This window comes from Jaculus jaculus, chromosome 5, assembly GCF_020740685.1.
Source record: "Jaculus jaculus isolate mJacJac1 chromosome 5, mJacJac1.mat.Y.cur, whole genome shotgun sequence".
In the NCBI taxonomy this organism is placed as follows: domain Eukaryota; kingdom Metazoa; phylum Chordata; class Mammalia; order Rodentia; family Dipodidae; genus Jaculus; species Jaculus jaculus.
Genome location: NC_059106.1, coordinates 21,794,447 through 21,812,439, shown reverse-complemented (window position 1 = coordinate 21,812,439; position 17,993 = coordinate 21,794,447). Strand labels below are relative to the sequence as shown.

The window sequence follows — 17,993 nt, the reverse complement described above, 5'->3', positions numbered from 1 at the left end:
GTGCTAGCTAGCTCACTTTTTGTTTATTTGTTAAAAATAATAAACCTTTGGTCTTGGGAGATGGCTCAGTCATTAATAGCACTGTTTGCAAAGCCTGCCAGCTTGTTTTCAACTCCCCAGTGCCCAGGTAAAGCCAGATGCACAAAGTGGTGCATGCATTTGGAGTTTGTTTACAGTGTCAAAAGGCTCTGGCATGTCCATTCTCTCTCTCCTCTTCTCCCCCCCCCCTCTCTCTCCTTGCAAATAAAAAATAAATAAAAATATTTTTTTTAAAAAGTGAAGGGGGGCTGGAGAGATGGCTTAGCGGTTTAGCGCTGGCCTGTGAAGCCTAAGGACCTCGGTTCAAGGCTCGATTCCCCAGGACCCACGTTAGCCAGATGCACAAGGGGGCGCATGTGTCTGGAGTTCGTTTGCAGTGGCTGGAAGCCCTGGCGTGCCCATTATCTCTTTCTCTCTCTCCCTCTTTCTGTCTGTTGCTCTCAAATAAATAAATAAAAATTAAAAAAAAAAAAAGTGAAGGGGCTGGAGAGATGGATTAGTGGTTAAGGCACTTGCCTGCAAAGCCAAAGGATCCAGGTGCAACTCCCCAGGACCCACCTTAGCCAGATGCACCAGGGGGCACATGCATCTGGAGTTTGTTTGCAGTAGCTAGAGGCCCTGGCATGCCCATTTTCTCTCTCTTTCTCTCTACCTGCCTATTTCTGTATCTCTCACAAATAAATAAATAAAAGTAGAAATAAATATTTTTTTTAAAAAGTTAAAAGCCCAGTGTGGCATGCCTTTAATCCCAGCACTCAGGAGGCAAAAGTAGGAGGATTGCTGTGAGTTTAAGGCCAACCTGAGACTACATAGTGAATTCCAGCCCAAGCTACAGTGAGAACCTACCTCAAAAAACCAAAAATAAATTTAAATTTAAATTTAAAACCTTTTAAATGACAATTTCCATGCATGCAGACAGTGTATCCCTTCCCACCATCTCCTTTGTCCTCCCTCCCCTAACTGCCCTCCACTGAACTCCTTCTTCTTTGCAGCTAGTCCCTACTCTATTTTGATGCCATTTTCCCCCTCATATTATGCAGGGCTGATGCTGTTAATAACAGCTGCTGTGAGGTCATGAATGCAACTGTCACTTTATGTTTGGAAGACTGCATTCCTAAGCACTTCTCCTTATCCTTTGGCTCTTACATTCTTCCTTCCACCTCTTTCACAGTGGCCCCTGTGCCTTGTGGGAGGGTATACTAGACATGGCTCTGGTGCTGAACATTGCACTGTTTGTTCTCAGCATTTTGATGAGTTCTAAGCCTCCCCAGTGGTCACCACCATCTGAAAAAAAAAGCAGCTTTTTCTAACAAAAATAGAGAGCAGCATCAATATATGGGCATGAACATAAATATTTAGAGGGCAATTTGAAGGGCATTATCTATCCATTTTAACTAGCTCAATCTTCCTGTTTCTTCCCGGCTGGTCTGACAAGATGTGACGCCCTGCTGTCTGTTCTTGTTATACTTTCCTTGCTGTTGCAACTCCCCCTTGAGACTGTGAGCTAGAAATCAACACTTTCCTTCTACAAGCTATTTCTGACCGAGTGCGTTGTCCCAGCAACAAGAAGGTAATTGCTGCAGTGGTTACGCAAGTGTGTACGTGTGCTCATCTGTGTGGACACACTTGTGAAGGCCAGAGTTTGACATCTGGTGTCTTCACCTTATCTAGTGAGGCAGGCTGTCTCACTTGAACACAGAGCCTGCAGGCATTACAAGCAACTACCACAGTTAACTGGGTGCTGGGATCTGAACTCAGCTCCTCCCACTTGCAGGGCCAGTGCTGTCCCCACTGAGCCATCTTTCCCCAACCTCTGTATGAGGTTAGTTTAAACACATTGGTTCAATTGTTTTCCACTGAAACCTAACCACTGAAAGTAGAGTCTTCCATGTGGACAAATGACTCTTGCTGGTACTCAACCCTCCAGAAGCTTCTGCTCCGTCTGAGGAAACTGTTCTCTGGGTGGTGCTGATCTTCGTCTGGTCATTGCTGTGGCTTGCTTTAGACAAGTAGGAAATAATTTCTCCGATAAGCAGTGGGTCCATCTCCCACCCACTGCTGGCGGTGCTATGCTACTGATGGGGTGGAGATGGAAGGAGGAGACATGTGCAAGGAAACATCTAGTCATAATTGGAGTTTGTTTTTCCTGCTGTGTGGGTGTTGAAGCTAATTTGTTTGCCAGAGTGTGGGGAGAGATAGTGCCTGGGAGTAATTGTTCTTAGTTCCCTTTCTCCCAGGTTTAATTAGCAGATGAGCTCCTTCCCCTCTGCCTCCCCAGCTGCCTTGTTTTATATGTCCAAAGGTCATTTTAAATTTTTTCTGCGTTCAAACTTCAGCTCTTTAAATAGGTCTGCTTCTCATTAAGACACTGCTATCAGTGACCTCCTCGGCCAAGAACTGAACCATTTTCAGAATGGATGATGACAATAGAGACCACCCGCTTCCTGCCAGGGCCCTGCGCAAGCTGGTCACATCTCAGTGTAAATCCGCCATGTCCGAGAGCTCTGTTCGGTTTGAAGTTCCATGTTTCTTGTTCTCTCTGGTTCATCTGTTGGCATCTCCATCAGTAGAGAGACAGGAACAAGATGGGGAGGAGGAGGGAGAGGATGAAGAGAGTGTGTCTTAGCTGGCTTTTTCTGCACTGTAAGCAGCTCACGGCAGGCAAAATTGTGAAAGAGGACTGGAATAAAGTCTGGAATTGATCCATATCTCCTCTGCAGCTAACTTCTTTCGTCCTACATGGCTTAGAAGCAAGGACAAGGGACTCTGACCCCAGATCTACTAGCGGACCTGCTAGCCCTAGACGGTCCGATAGACGACATTTCTCATCCCAGAGAAATCAAAGAGAAAAGTACTCAAACAACAACATGAATCAGGGGTTGGAAAAATGGCTCAATCAGTACAATGTTTGCCTTGTAAGCATGAGGACCTGAGCTCAATCTACAGAACCCACGTGCAATAAAGCTGGCATAGGGACATAAGCTTGTAATCCCAGCACTGGGGATGCAAAGACAGGAAGGGTTCTGGGACTTACTGGCCAGCCAGTCTACCCTACTTGGCAAGTGTCAGATCAATAAGAAGCTCTGTCTCAAAAACTGTGGTCAGTGCCTAAAAGATGACACACACACACACACACACATACATCAAAGATCACAAAGGATCATAATTTGAAGGTGACAATCGCTGAGTCATAACTGCTAATAGTATAGATTATAAAAGTAGAGCAAGGCAGGTGTGGTGGTGCACACCTTTAATCGCAGCACTCAGGAGGCAGAGGTAGGAGGATTGCTGTGATTTTGAGGCCAGCCTGAGACTACATAGTGATTTCAGGTCAGCCTGGGCTAGAGCAAGACACTACTTCAGAAAACCAAAATAAAATAAAATAAAATAATAAAATATAAAAATATAAAATAAAAATAGAGCAAAACAAAATGACATTTGTAAGTTTCATGTATAGGTTTACAGGATGTATAAAGAGGCATTAAGAAATTCCTTTTGAAGCCAGGCATGGTGGTACATGCCTTTAATCCCAGCACTTGGGAAGCAGAAATAGGAGGGTCACTGTGAGTTCAAGGAGAGCCTAGGACTGCGAAGTGAATTCCAGGTCAGCGTGGGCTACAGTGAGACACTACCTTGAAAGACCATAAAAAGAAATATCTTTTGTGCTTATAAGATGGCTAAGTGGTTAAAGGTGTTTGCTAGAAAAGTGTGCAGCCTGGGTTCATCTCCCCAGTATTGGACCAGGACCAGGACTGGGACCAAGTAGGGCAACGTGGAAGTGGAGGAAGAGAGAACAGGACCCCAGCAGAGCAGACTGTTCTTTATTGACAGTAAAGAGAAGGTAAGGATAGCAGTTTCTTTCTGTGGGATTTGAAACATCTGTACTCAGACATAGCTGAGCTGAGTTTTTAAAGAAACTGAAGCAGGAAGGGGCAAAGAATGGGAAAGGTCAAAAAATAAAATGGATTTATCTCCCAGATGGCTATGACTCTTCGGTCAAGCTTGACTACTAGTCCCTTTCTTTTCCTTTTTTTTTTTTTGGTTTGTTTTTTTCCAGGTACAGTCTTACTCTAGCTCAGGCTGACCTGATTCACTATGTAGTCTCAGGGTGGCCTCGAACTCATGGTCATTCTCCTACCTCAGCCTCCCAAGTGCTGGGATTAAAGGCGTGTGCCATGACTAGTTTTTATAGACCTGTTTGTATGGTCTGGGACAATGTTTACTGTGCAGCAGATGAGCTTATGAGACTGTGGTTTGGGAAGTTATTTACAACTCAGAGGGATTTCCCCTGGTTTAAAGCCTGTTCCACGGTCAGCACGTCCTAGGAACTTTTGCAACTCATTGACCCTTTCACTCAGCAAAGTGGAATGGATGCAAAGTGCATCTGGTGTTTGTCTACAGTGGCAAGAGACCGTGACACACATGTGCAAATAAATAAATAAGTGTTTACAAGTTTACCGAAGCCGTGCACTGGGGCTTCGGGTAAGGTGGCGGCAGACTAGCCACACCAAAGCAGCATAGGGAGGGATATAAGCAGAAACACAGCAAGATGCACTCCTCTACTGAAAAGCAAAGGTGTATAAATTATTATCAACCATAGCAGAGAAGCAGGAGAGATTAGCATCTTCCAGAAAGGAGGAAACTGGCCAGAATACCACCAAGGTGCCTGCGGCCCTTGTCTGCTCGCCCTCCCCGCCAGCTGGCAGAGTAGCAGGAGCAGAAACAAGGGGAAGGGATTTCCCACTCACATCAGCCTCCTCACAAGGTTAGAAAACTGAGGGAGACAGCAGGGACCAGCTGAGCAGCTCTGGTGTGTCTCCAGGCACCCTGCATAGCCTCCCATTCCCCAACCATCAGGGCCACTGAAACCCTGGAGAACTCATTCAGCCTTGACCACTCAGCACCGAGAGAGAGATCAAGGTGGGCACCCAGCAGTGGTGAGACTGAAAGCCAGACTGTAAATTAACAGAAGCTACTTATACAAAGTCAGATACACAAGCCTGCACTGGAAGTGCTAATCTCTCTTTCCATGTCAGGAAAGGTTATGTATTACATTTCAATGATATATTCTTGGTTGGCTTAACCCTTCTCAGATAAGCTGTATTTTGGTGTTAACTATTATTGCCTTTGATATTTCCTGATTTTTAGGGCCTTTGTCTATTTCTTAAGCCACTGTTGGGGGTAGGGGATAACTGGCCCCATGCTGATCTGGACCCCATTTCAGACTAGAAATCTCAACCTCCTAGTTGACAGGATTAAGGGTGTGGTGTGACACACACACTTAGGGACTTTGGCTTTACTAGATTATCTGTTTAGTTTAATCCCCATGCTTGTATAAATACTCTGTGTTGGTTTTGATTGAATGTCCATACTGCTCAGTTAAAGTTTGGAATTTGCCAATAATTTGCTTCACCCAGTCTACTACAACACTTGAAAAGCAGGCAAACTCAACACCTAGGGTCACTTCTACTTTTTCTGTTTCTTTTTTTTTTATATGAATATTTAATCTGGTTTCATAAACTCTTAATAATAGCTTTATGGGGAAAGAAGAATGAGGAATGTGTAGGAAAGGCAGTAGGTCTACATTATAGATAAAAAGTCTGGGTTTTTTAAAAATAAATATTCTTTCTAATGTATGAACTATATGGAAGATTACTAGGACCAGTGAGGGAACTATTTTCTTCCCTCTCCTCTTTATCCTTGCATTAATCTTTTTCCTCCTTAATCTTAGTTTTGACAGTTTTTGCACCACCCACCTTAATAAGATAATACACGTCTAGATAATTCAAACAGCTGAAGAGGTTGTGAGTTAACACATGAATGGGTTTGAAATACCTCTCTACATCTGCTTTTACAAAACTGTCCTGGAATGATAAATACTATTAAGGGGAGTAGCAGAGAAGAGGAATGCAATTCCAACATAGAATTTAAGAAAAGAGACAGGAAACAATTCTCACTGATAATCAGCAGTTTACATAGCAGTAGCTCTGATGTTTACATACAGATTCCCCAAAGTAAGAAACACATCAAATGAAAAGCACAAGCAATTCCAGAGCTTTTCCCACAATGCCATTCATTTTCATTCCCTAAACAACATGAAAGAACTGGTCTTCTCCTGCACAACAAAGACTAAGGTCCAGGTGAGGCAAGAAGAATGCTTCCCTTGCTTTTAAATTAGATATGATGAACTCAGATCATAAAACATGCCTGAACCTACAGAATGGGAAAAAATCTTCGCCAGCTATATATCTCATAGAGGATTAATATCTAGGATATACAAAGAACTCAAAAAGTTAAATAATAAGAAATCAAACAAGACAATCAAAAAATGGGCTATGGAGCTAAATAGAGCATTCTCAAAGGAAGAAATATGAATGGCATATAAGCATCTAAAAAAATGTTCTACATCACTAGTCATCAGGGAAATGCAGATTAAAACTACATTGAGATTCCATCTCACTCCTGTCAGATTGGCCACCATCATGAAAACAAATGATCATAAATGTTGGCGGGGATGTGGAAAAGAGGAACCCTTCTACACTGCTGGTGGGAATGCAATCTGGTCCAGCCATTGTGGAAATCAGTGTGGAGGTTCCTAAAACAACTAAAGATTGATCTACCATATGACCCAGCTATAGCACTCCTAGGCATATATCCTAAGTACTCATCTCATTTCCTTAGAAGTACGTGCTCAACCATGTTTATTGCTGCTCAATTTATAATAGCTGGGAAATGGAACCAGCCTAGATGTCCCTCAACTGATGAGTGGATAATGAAGATGTGGCACATTTATACAATGGAGTTCTACTCAGTAGTAAAGAAAAATGAAGTTATGAAATTTGCAGAAAAATGGATGGACCTGGAAAGGATTATACTAAGTGAGGTAACCCAGGCTCAGAAAGCCAAGCGCCACATGTTCTCCCTCATATGTGGATCCTAGCTACAGATGACTGGGCTTCTGCGTGACAATGAAAATACTTAGTAGCAGAGGCCAGTAAGTTAAAAAGGAGACATAAAGGGAAGAGAAAGGAAGGGAGGAGGGTACTTAATAGGTTGATATTGTATATATGTAAATACAAGGATTGTGAAGGGGAGGTAATATGATGGAGAATGGAATTTCAAAGGATAAAGTGGGGGGGGGGAGGGAATTAACACGAGATTTTTTTATAATCATGGAAAATGCTAATAAAAATTTTAAAAAAGCAAAATCTTAAAATTAAAAAAAAAATAAAACATGCCTGGCCTTCAAAAGAGCCATCAATGTTTTTCAGAGGATGTGGCAGCTACTTATTTGAATGGGCAACAATACTGAAGAAACTGGTAAGTTTTCCATGAATTCTAGCATATCAAATGGGGTCAAGAAATACACCCACCATGACCATGGCAGCTCCCTGCAAGGCCTAAGTAAAACAATGATTCTGACAAGGATAACAAAGTGCCCAGATACAGAAACATGAACAGACTGACCAAGAGAAGAAAGTTTCTGTCTTATATCCTAAAACATCACCTTAATGACCATCTATAAAATATAATTTCCTAAAAGAGCTAGGCATGGTGGTCCTCACCTATAATCCCAACACTTGGGCTACTTTTCTTTTGGAGTATAAGAAGGTCAATAAAAAACATGAATAAGGAAATAGAAATAATGAAAACTACCAATCAGAAATACTAGAAATGAAAAAGAGAGTAAGTCAAATAGAAAATTTTTTCTCAATTTTTATTAACATTTTCCAGGATTATAAAAAGTATCCCATGGTAATACCCTCACTCCCCCCCCCACTTTCCCCTTTGAAATTCCATTCTCCATCATATCCCCTCCCCATCTCAATCAGTCTCTCTTTTATTTTGATGTCATGATCTTTTCCTCCTCTTATGATGTTCTTGTATAGGTAATGTCAGGAACTATGAGGTCATGGATATCCAGGCCATTTTGTGTCTGGAGGGAGCACGTTGTAAGGAGTCCTACCCTTTCTTTGGCTCTTACATTCTTTCTGCCACCTCTTCCGCATTAGACCCTGAGCCTTGGAAGGTGTGATCGAGATGTTACTCAGTACTCCAGTCACTTCTTTCCAGTACTATGTTACCTTCTGAGTCATCCCAAGGTCACTGCCATCTGAAAAGAGAAGATTCTCTACCCAAAGTGAGAGTAGCATTTATATAAGGGTATAAATATTAAGAGAAGTGCTTACTGGGCAGTTTGATAAGCATAGTATACACACTTATCCAGACAACAGCTGATGTTACACCCTTAGGGCTCATGACTATCCCTGTTTTAAGATTTCAGTATCAGGGATGTATTTCCCCCACCCCATGGAGTGGGCCTCCAGTCCAATTGGAGGGCAGTTAGTTTCCACCATGACAGACATGCCACTATTGTACCCATTGGCTCATTTGTCCTGGCTGGCCAATTATAAGGCTTACAGTGTTCACTGTTGAATATCTTCACTGGTGGTATTTCTTTCTCCCATTGAACTACATGTAGAATGGCTTCTTCCAGCTTTCTGTCAGCTGGTCTACATGGAGGAGGTTACCAGCTCAGTTCCAGCAGGATTTCTTAGTGGTGTTGCAGCCCAAGTATGTGGAGTCTTCAGCAATAGGGTCTTACCATTGATTCCTGGTGGGAAACCAAGGGCCTCAGCAATGGCCTATAATATTTTGGAGGCATCAGGGACCTCCCTGGCCAACAACTCACTGGAGGTAACCCATCCATGGCACTGAAAATTTTCTAACAACGATCTATGGCTCTTGAGTGTTCCATTGTCCAAAACCAGAGGATTCCATATGATTTACTTGCATCCTCTTAGATTTTGATTAGAAATAGAAAACTCTTTAGAAAGGCTTACCAGTAGAATGGATCAAGGAGAGGGCAGTATATCTAAACTAGAAGACAAGGGGGCAGATATAACACAGTCCAACAAAGAGAAGGCATGAATGTAAACTTCAAGACATTTGGGACACTATGAAGAGATCAAACATAAGAATTCAGTACAGCCAGGCGTGGTGGTGCACGCCTTTAATCCCAGCACTCGTAGGCAGAGGTAGGAGGATTGCCATGAGTTCAAGGCCACCCTGAGATGGCAGAGTTAATTCCAGGTCAGCCTGGACCAGAGTGAGACCCTACCTAGAAAAACCAAAAAAAAAAAAAAAAAATTAAAAAAAAAAAAAGAATTCAGTACATAGTAGAAGGAGAAGAAATTCACTTCAAAGACATAACAGGTATTTTCAACAAAATCATAGAAGAAAACTTCTCCCAAGTAAGGAAAGTGATGCCAGTACAGATACAGGAAGCCTGTAGAATGCCAAACAGACAAAATCAGAAAAGAACCCTTCACCATCATATTATAATTAGGCTACAAAACACACAAACCAAAGAAAATTTGTTCAAAGCAGTTAGAGAGAAAAATTAAGTCACATACAAAGGCAAGTCCATCAGGATAACAGCAGATTACTCAACACAAACTTTAAAAGCCAGAAGGGCTTTGAATGATATATTACAAATTCTGAATGACAACAACTGTCACCCCAGATTATTTTATCCTGCAAAACTATCCATTCAAGTAGACAGAGAAATAAAGATATCCCACAACAAAAGCAGGCTAAAGAAATATATGAAGACCAAACCATAAAATACTTGGAAGGATCCTCCATGCTAAAGAGAAAAAAAAAACACGCACATAAGGAACCTGGAAAAAACAAACCATACTCAAATACAAGTTAATACAAGAAACAAAGGTAAAGTTGGAAGAACTATAAAACAAGGAAAAATGGCAAAAATAAATACATAGATTTCAATAATAACTCTTAATATCAAAGCCTCAATGTCCCAACCAAAAGACACAGGTTTGCAGACTGGGTTCAAATGCAAGATCCTTCAATTTGTTGCCTCCAAGAAACTCACCTTTCCATAAAAGATGAACATTATCTTAGGGTGAAAGATTGGGAAATAGTGTTTCAAGCAAATGGGCCTAGAAAAACAGCAGGTGTTGCTATCCTAATATCTGACAAGGCAGACTTCAGTCCAACGTTAGGTAAGAAAGATAAAGAAGGTCACCTTATATTGATTAAAGGAACACTCCAACAGGAGGACATTACAATCCTATACATATCTGCACCTAACATGGGGGCTCCCAATTTCATCAAACAAACACTATTAGAACTAAGTTCACAGTTAACACCAAACACAGTTGTAGTGGGTGACTTCAACACTGAACTCTCATCAATTGACAGGTCATCCTGGCACAAAATAAACAGAGATGCATCTGGATTAAATGAGGTCATAGAACAAATGGACCTAAAAAATATCTACAGAACATTCCATCCAATGTTGCAGAATACACATTCTTTTCAGCAGCCCATGGAACATTCTCTAAGACATAGATCAAATCTTAACAAATAGAGGAAAATTGAAACAAGTTTTTGAACTCTATCTGATCACAATGGGATTAAGCTGAAAATCAATATTAAGAATAGCTATAGGGAATACACAAAATCATAGAAACTAAGCAATACACTAGTAAATGATGAATGGGTCAATGAAGAAATCAAGAGGAAAATTAAAAAATTCATAGAATCAAATGATAGTAAGAACACATACCAAAACTTTTGGGACACAATGAAGGCAGTCATGAAAGGGAAATTTAGGGCTGGAGAGATGGCTTAGTTGTGTAAGGTACTTCCCTGCAAAGCCAAAGGACCCAGGTTCAGTTCTTCAGAACCCACATTAGCCAGATGTACAAGGTGGTACATGCATCTGGAGTTCATTTGCAGGGCTAGAGACCCTGGCATGCCCCTTCTCTCTCTCTCTCAATTAAAATAAAATAATTTTTTTAAAAAGGGAAATTTATAGCTCTAAGTGCCTATATTAAGAAATTAGGAGAGCCGGGCGTGGTGGTGCATGCCTTTAATCCCAGCACTCGGGAGGCAGAGGTAGGAGGATTGCCATGAGTTCGAGGCCATCCTGAGACTCCACAGTGAATTCCAGGTCAGCCTGGGCTAGAGTGAGACCCTACCAAGAATAAAAAGAAAAAAAGAAAAGAAATTAGAAAGGTTACAAGGGGCTGGAGGGATGGCTTAGTGGTTAATCTATACTACAGAGCCATAGTAACAAAAACAGCATGGTGCTGGCACAAAAACACACATGTAGATCAATGGAACAGAAAAGAGGACCCAGATATAAGTCTGGGTAGCTACAGCCACCTGATCTTTGACAAAAGTACTCACTGGGAAAAAAAAAATACTCACTGGAGAAAAGACAGTCACTTTAACAAATAGTGCTGGGGATACTGGATAAGCATCTGTAGAAGGATGGGATCCTTGTCTCTCTCCATGCACAAGAATTAAGTCCAAGTGAATCAAAGACCTTAATATCAGACCTGAAACTCTGAAACTGCTAGCAGAAAAAGTAGGTGAAACCCTTCAACATATTAGTATTGGCAAGAACTTTCTGAATATAACCCCAGTTTCTCAGGAAATAAAAACACTGATCAACCAACCCCTGGGACCTCATGAAATTACAAAGCTTTTGTATAGCAAAGGACACTGTGAATAGTGCAAAGAGGCAGCCTACAGAATAGGAGAGAAAATCTTTGCCAACTATACGTCTGACAGAGGATTAATATCCAGAATATGCAAAGAACTCAAAAAACTAAATAATAAGAAATCAAACAACACAATTTTTAAAAAATGGATTATGGAACTACATAGTTCTCAAAAGAAGAAATACAGATGGCATATAAACATCTAAAAAGTGTTCTATATCCCCAGCCATCAGGGAAATGCAAATTAAAACTAATTTTGAGATTCCATCTCACTCCTGTCAGAATGGCTACCATCATGAAAACAAATGACAATAAATGCTGGTAAAGATGTAGAAAAAGAGGAACCCTTCTGCACTGTTGGTAGGAATGCAATCTGGTCCAGCCATTGTGGAAATTAGTGTGGAAGGTTCCTGAGACAGCTAAAAATAGATCTACCATATGACCCAGCTATAGCACTCATAGGCATATATCCTAAGGTCTTGTCTCACTACCTTAGAGATACTTGATCAACCATAGTTATTGCTGATCTATTCACAATAGCTAGGAAATGGAACCAGCCTAGATGTCTTTCAACTGATGAGTGCATAGTAAAGATGTGGCACATTTCATTCATACAATGGATTTCTACACAGCAGTTTAAAAAAACCAAATTATGAAATTTGCAATAAAATTGATGGATCTGGAAAGGATTATACTAAGTGAGGCAACCCAGGCCCAGAAAGTCAAACATCACACGTTCTCTCTCATATATGGATCCTAGCTGATAATGATTAGACTTCTATGTGACTTGGAATAAAACTCAGTAGCAGAGGCCAATAAGTTAGAAAGGGGATATGAAGGGAATAGAAAGGGAGGTAGGGAGGGGGGACTTAATAGGATGGTGTTGTATATATGTAAGTAGAAGAACAGATTAATGGGAGTGGAAAGGCCTAAGTGAGGTCAGGGGAAGAGATTGAGTACAGGAAAAGTGGGGGGAGAGCTAATCAAAATTAAAGAGGGTATGAATAAGTCATATGCAAACCTACTTTTTTTGGTTTTTGGTGGGTTTTTTGTTGTTGTTTTTTTTGGGGGGGGTTTTCGAGGTAGGGTCTCACTCTAGCCCAGGCTAACCTATGTCATCTTAGGGTGGCCTCGAACTCATAGTAATCCTCCTGCCTCCGAATCATGAGTGCTGGGATTAAAGGCAAGCACCACCATGCCCAGAAAAAAAAAAAAAAACCTACTTTTTTTGGACAATGGAACAACCAGAAGCCATAGATTGTTACTAGCAAATTTTTAGTGCCAGGAATGGAATACCTTCCAGGTGAGTTGTTGGACAGGGAGATGCTTGATGCCCCCAAAACATTACAGGGCATTGCTGAGGTTCTTGGTTTCCCACCAGGAATAGATGGAAAGATCCTATTGCTGGAGACTCCACACACTTGGGCTACAAGGTCACTGAAAAATTCTTCTGGAGCTCAGCTGAAAACCTCCCCCATGTAGACCAGCTGACAGAAAGCTGGAAAAAGCCACACTGCATGCAGTTCAGTGGGAGAGAGAGAAATCACCAGTGGAGATACTCAACAGTGGAAACTAAAATCCTTAAATTTGGCCACCCAGGCCAAATGAGCCCTCAGCTGCAATAGTGGCATGTCTGTTAGGGGGGAAACTTACTGTTTGCCAACTGGACTAGAGGCCCGCTCCATGGGAGGGAATACATGACTGATACTGAAAACCTACAATAAAAGTAGTCATGAGCCCTAGGGGTGTAACATCTGCTGCTATCTGGTTAAATGTATATACTATGCTTACCAAACTGCTCAGTAAGCACTTCTTTTAATGTTTATACCCATATATCAATGCTACTCTCATTTTTGGTTTAAAAAAGAAAGCTGCTCTTTTCATATGGCAGTGACCTTGGGATGACTCAGAAGGCACCATGGTGCTGAGAAGAAGTGACAGAGGAGTGCTCTGCACTGCAATATCTCTTACCACACCTTCCAAGGCTTAGGGCCCATTGCAGAAGAGGTGGTAGAAAGAATGTAAGAGCCGAAGGAAGAGTAGGACTCCTTACCATGTGCTGCTCCAGATATAAAATGGCCTGGGTGGAATTAATGGTGCTGATGGCATTAAAAAATGATAATCTTCATGGCATTAGATCTTCCAGTCCATGAGTTTTAGACTATATATCATATGTATGTATATGTATAGTTTATTTATTTGAGAGAGAGAGAAGGAGAGAGAGAATGGGAATACCAGGGCCTTCAGCCTCTGCAAACAAACTCCAGATGCATGCACTACCTTGTGCATCTGGTTTATGGGGGTTCTGGGGAATTGAATCTGGGCCCTTTGGCTTTGTAGGCAAGCACCTTAACTGCTAAGCCATCTCTCCAGCCCTATAATTTGTATTTATTTATGAGAGAGAGAGAGAGAGAGAGAGAGAGAGAGAGAGAGAGAGAGAGAGAATGGGCACATCAGAGCCTATAGCCACTTAAAACGAACTTCAGACACATGCTCCACCATGTGCACGTAGCTTATGTAGGTACTGGGGAATCAAACCTGTGTCTGTAGGCTTTGCAGGCAAGTGCCTTAATTGCTAATGTATCTCCCAGCCAGTGATGTCTTTTTGTTTCCTTGGGTATTCATTTATTTTCTTTCAAGGATGATTTGTAATGTTCCATGTAAAAGCCTTGCCCTTCTATACTGAGTTTATATTCATTCCCTCTCTGAGTCTCAAAGGCCCCCTGTGAAGGTGGTGTGATGGTCATGATTAACCATGGGTTATATATTGGAAAACAGAGCTGGGAGAGGTTAAGAATCCTGAACCAGGGACTGGGGAGGTGGCTTAGTTGGTAAAGTGCTTGCGGCACAAGCATATGGACTTGGGACTGGGTCTCTGTTGGGCTCCGAAAGGCCCAGGCGTGAGGCGTAGTGGAACTTCCTGAGCCTAGCTAAAGTTTGACAACCTGTCTCTGGCCAGCTAGGACTCAGCAAGACGCCTAATGGCTTCTTGCCTACCACCTCCACGTGGAAGTTGAAAATTATCATTTCAATAGTTACAGCTTACTATTGGCCCTTACCTCTCCCCCCATCCTAGAATCCCCACCTTTGTCCCCAACATTATATAGGTAGCTGCTCAGAGCAATAAAGCAAGTTCCTGCATCGACAAGACTCCTGACGCAGTGTGGTTTTTCTCCGGTGGTCAGGAGAGGTCTGGGTCGCCCGACCCTCATCATCCTCCTCAGCCCCTAGGGAGGAACCAGCAGGCCTGGCTCTTCCCTCAGCACTACCTACCTGCCCGGGAAGGTGCCCGGCAGGTCTCCCGCACTAGCATAAAAGCTGGGTACGGCAGCCCCTGCCTGGAATCCCAGCCCTGGCGAGGTGGATCCCCGAGGCTTGTGGCTAGTCTAACTGAATTGGTGAGCTCCAGGTTTAGCGAGAGACCCTGTCTCAAAGAATAAGGTGGAGAGCAGCTGAGGGACATATTCGACATTGGCATCTGGTTTCTGTGCCCAAGCACCCACATACACTCTTACCTATACACATATGAACGCTCATATACCCATGCATAGGGAGCCTTTATCCCCAGTCCCAGCAGAGCTGCGGCCGGCACCTGTTCTGGCCCAGCTGCCATCAAGGAAGCTGCTGACCAGATTCCAGCTCCTCTTCCCCGACTGACGAGGAGCTGGGACTGGCCTAGAGTGAGCTGCTCAGAACCAAGGACAGGGTCCTCCGGGTAGGGAGTCTCAGCCTGGAGCTGCAAGGAAGATCACCTGAGCACTCACTGATGTCCAAAGGCAATGTAACTCACCCTTGGCGATCAAGGACAGGGAGTCCCTTATACTGCAGCTGCCCAGGGGCGGGCAGTGGGGGTGGGGGGGGTGGCGCAGGCACGCTGGGGTTCCTGGTGAGCGCCTCAAGCTGGTTCATTCTGCCCTTATACCCAGTCCACCCTGCTGTAGCCTGCATCAAGCCAGCTGCGGGTCTGCAGGGAGAGCCTGCTTCCTACCCAGGCTCCAGACTATAGTCCGGGGGAATCTTGCTCTGTCTCATGCTCCCCACAGCCCTGGATGCTCACTCCTCTGAGCCGCGGTTCTCATCTGTCAGGTGGAGACAATCATACCTGTCCTAGGTTGCAAAGGTCGAGGTCGCCTCTCACTGAGCTAGGGCTGCTGTGACCTATAGAGACAGCAGATGTGACTGTGCCAGCTCTAGGTAGATTTGATGCAGATTAGAGGCTTCTGCCTTAGTCCCTTGAAGCCAAATTCAACAACCTGGTGTGAAGAGGCCCCAAGAGTCCCAGAGAAGGCTGGGCCAGCATAAGGTGCTGACTGTTCAGTGAGCTCAGCAGAGGTGGGAAGGGTGGGGCTGGGAGCTGCAGACCGGGTTGTGACCAATGTGATCATGGAGATCTAGTTGGGAGGGGGTTGTGACCAATGTGATCATGGAGATCTAGTTGGGAGGCAGACCAGAAGCTGTTCTGAAAAGTACAACACAGAGCATGGATGCAAAGGGGCAAGGGTGGTAGAGGTGGGCTTCCTTAAGAGCCACAGGCTGCTTGTGGGGGGGGGGGGCATGTTCTCTGTGCTGGTGTGGCTCTTCCCTCTGGGACACTGCAGACTGAGTGAGGATCCTTCGGAGTAAGCCCCTTCCATGGGTCGTATCACAGCCAGAAGGAAGCTGTCTGGCTGACTTGGTAGGTGAGGAGAGGGGGGCTGAGAGCTAGGAGGTTTGTGAGACGAGAGAAGGGACAGGCTCAGCCTCTCACCACTTTCCAGCCTGAGAAGGAGGAACAGTGCTGGGAGGAGTCAAGAGTGTGGGGACTGGGCTGGAGAGATGGCTTAGCGGTTAAGCGCTTGCCTGTGAAGCCTAAGGACCCCGGTTCGAGGCTCGGTTCCCCAAGTCCCACATTAGCCAGATGCACAAGGGGGCGCATGCATCTGGAGTTCGTTTGCAGAGGCTAGAAGCCCTGGCGCGCCCATTCTCTCTCTCTCCCTCTATCTGTCTTTCTCTCTGTGTCTGTCGCTCTCAAATAAATAAATAAAAAATTTAAAAAAAAAAGAGTGTGGGGACTTTTGAAAAAGCCTTTGAAATGAACTTTAAAATTGTATTTTAGAGAGTGAGAGAGAACGGGCATGCCAGGGTCTTTTCAGCCACTGTGAATGAACTCCAGACACGTGTGCCCCTTGTGTGTATGTGCAACATCGCATGTTTGCATCGCTTTGCATCTGGCTATGTGGGACCTGGGGATTCAAACATGCATTCTTAGGCTTCACAGGCAAGTGCCTCAACTGCTAAGCCATCTCTCCAGCCCACTTTTTGAAACTTTTATTTATTTATTTGTTTGAGAAAGAGAGAAAGAGGGAGACATACACACACATGCACACGGGGGTGGGGGGCTTCAAGAGGGACACACACACACACACACACACACAGGGAGAGACAGAGAGAGAGACACCAGAGCCTCCAGCTGCTGCAAATGAACTCCAGATACAGGTGCCACAATGTGCATCTGCCTTACATGGGTCCTGAAGAATTGAATCTGGGTCAATTGGTTTGGCAGGCAAACACCTTCACTGCTAACCCATCTCTCCAGCCCCCAAGACTCTGGTGACTTTTAAAGTTGTACTGAATTTTGCATCATGAAATGATCTCTGGGGGACAGGGGTAAAATGTGATGGCTTGAGTGTGAAATTTCCCCTATAGTTTCATGTGTTTTGAATACTTGGTCCTCGGCTGGAAGCAATTTGGGAAGCTTGTGGAGCCTTTGGGAGATGGAGCCTTGCTGAGGAGGTGTGTCACTGAGGACAGACGCTGAAGTTGATTAGCCCACGGTGTGTTCGGAGCTAAGTCACTCTGGGGCTACTTCCTCCCTGCTGCTGACGTGTGAAGATGTGGGCCAGCTGTCTGCTCGGCCATGCTTTCCCTGCCACGATGAAACTTCCAAGGCCTGAGAGATGGCTTAGCAGTTAAGGCTCTTGCCTATGAAGCCTAAGGACCCATGTTCAACTCTCCAGATCCCACGTAAGCCAGATGCACAAAGGTGATGCAAGTGTGCAAGGTTGCACATGCAAACGAGATGGTGCATACATCTGGAGTTCAATTGCAGCAGCTGGAGGCCATGGTGCACCATTTTTTTTTTCTCCTTTTCTCTCAAAAAAAAAAAAAAAAAGAAGAAGAAGAAGAAAAGAAGTATGGGCACACCAGGGCCTCCTGCTACTGCAAGCGAACTCCAGATGTATGTGCCACTTTGTGTATCTGGCTCTTATGTGGGCACTGGAGAATTGAACCTAAGCCATCAGACTTTGTAAGCAAGTACTTTAAAACACTGAGCCATCTCTCTAGCCCACTAAGATATTATTGGTTGTTTCAATGTGTCTAAGTTTTATGCATCAAAATAAAGGTTTAGGGCTGGAGAGATGGTTTAGTGGTTAAGCG

At 43.7% G+C, this 17,993-nt stretch overlaps 1 pseudogene; it reads right to left on the bottom strand.

Moving 5' to 3' along the window:
* LOC101618209 overlaps positions 1-15,485 on the bottom strand; it is a 47,283-nt pseudogene extending 31,798 nt beyond the window's left edge.
* Between the last annotated feature and the right edge of the window lie 2,508 nt (positions 15,486-17,993).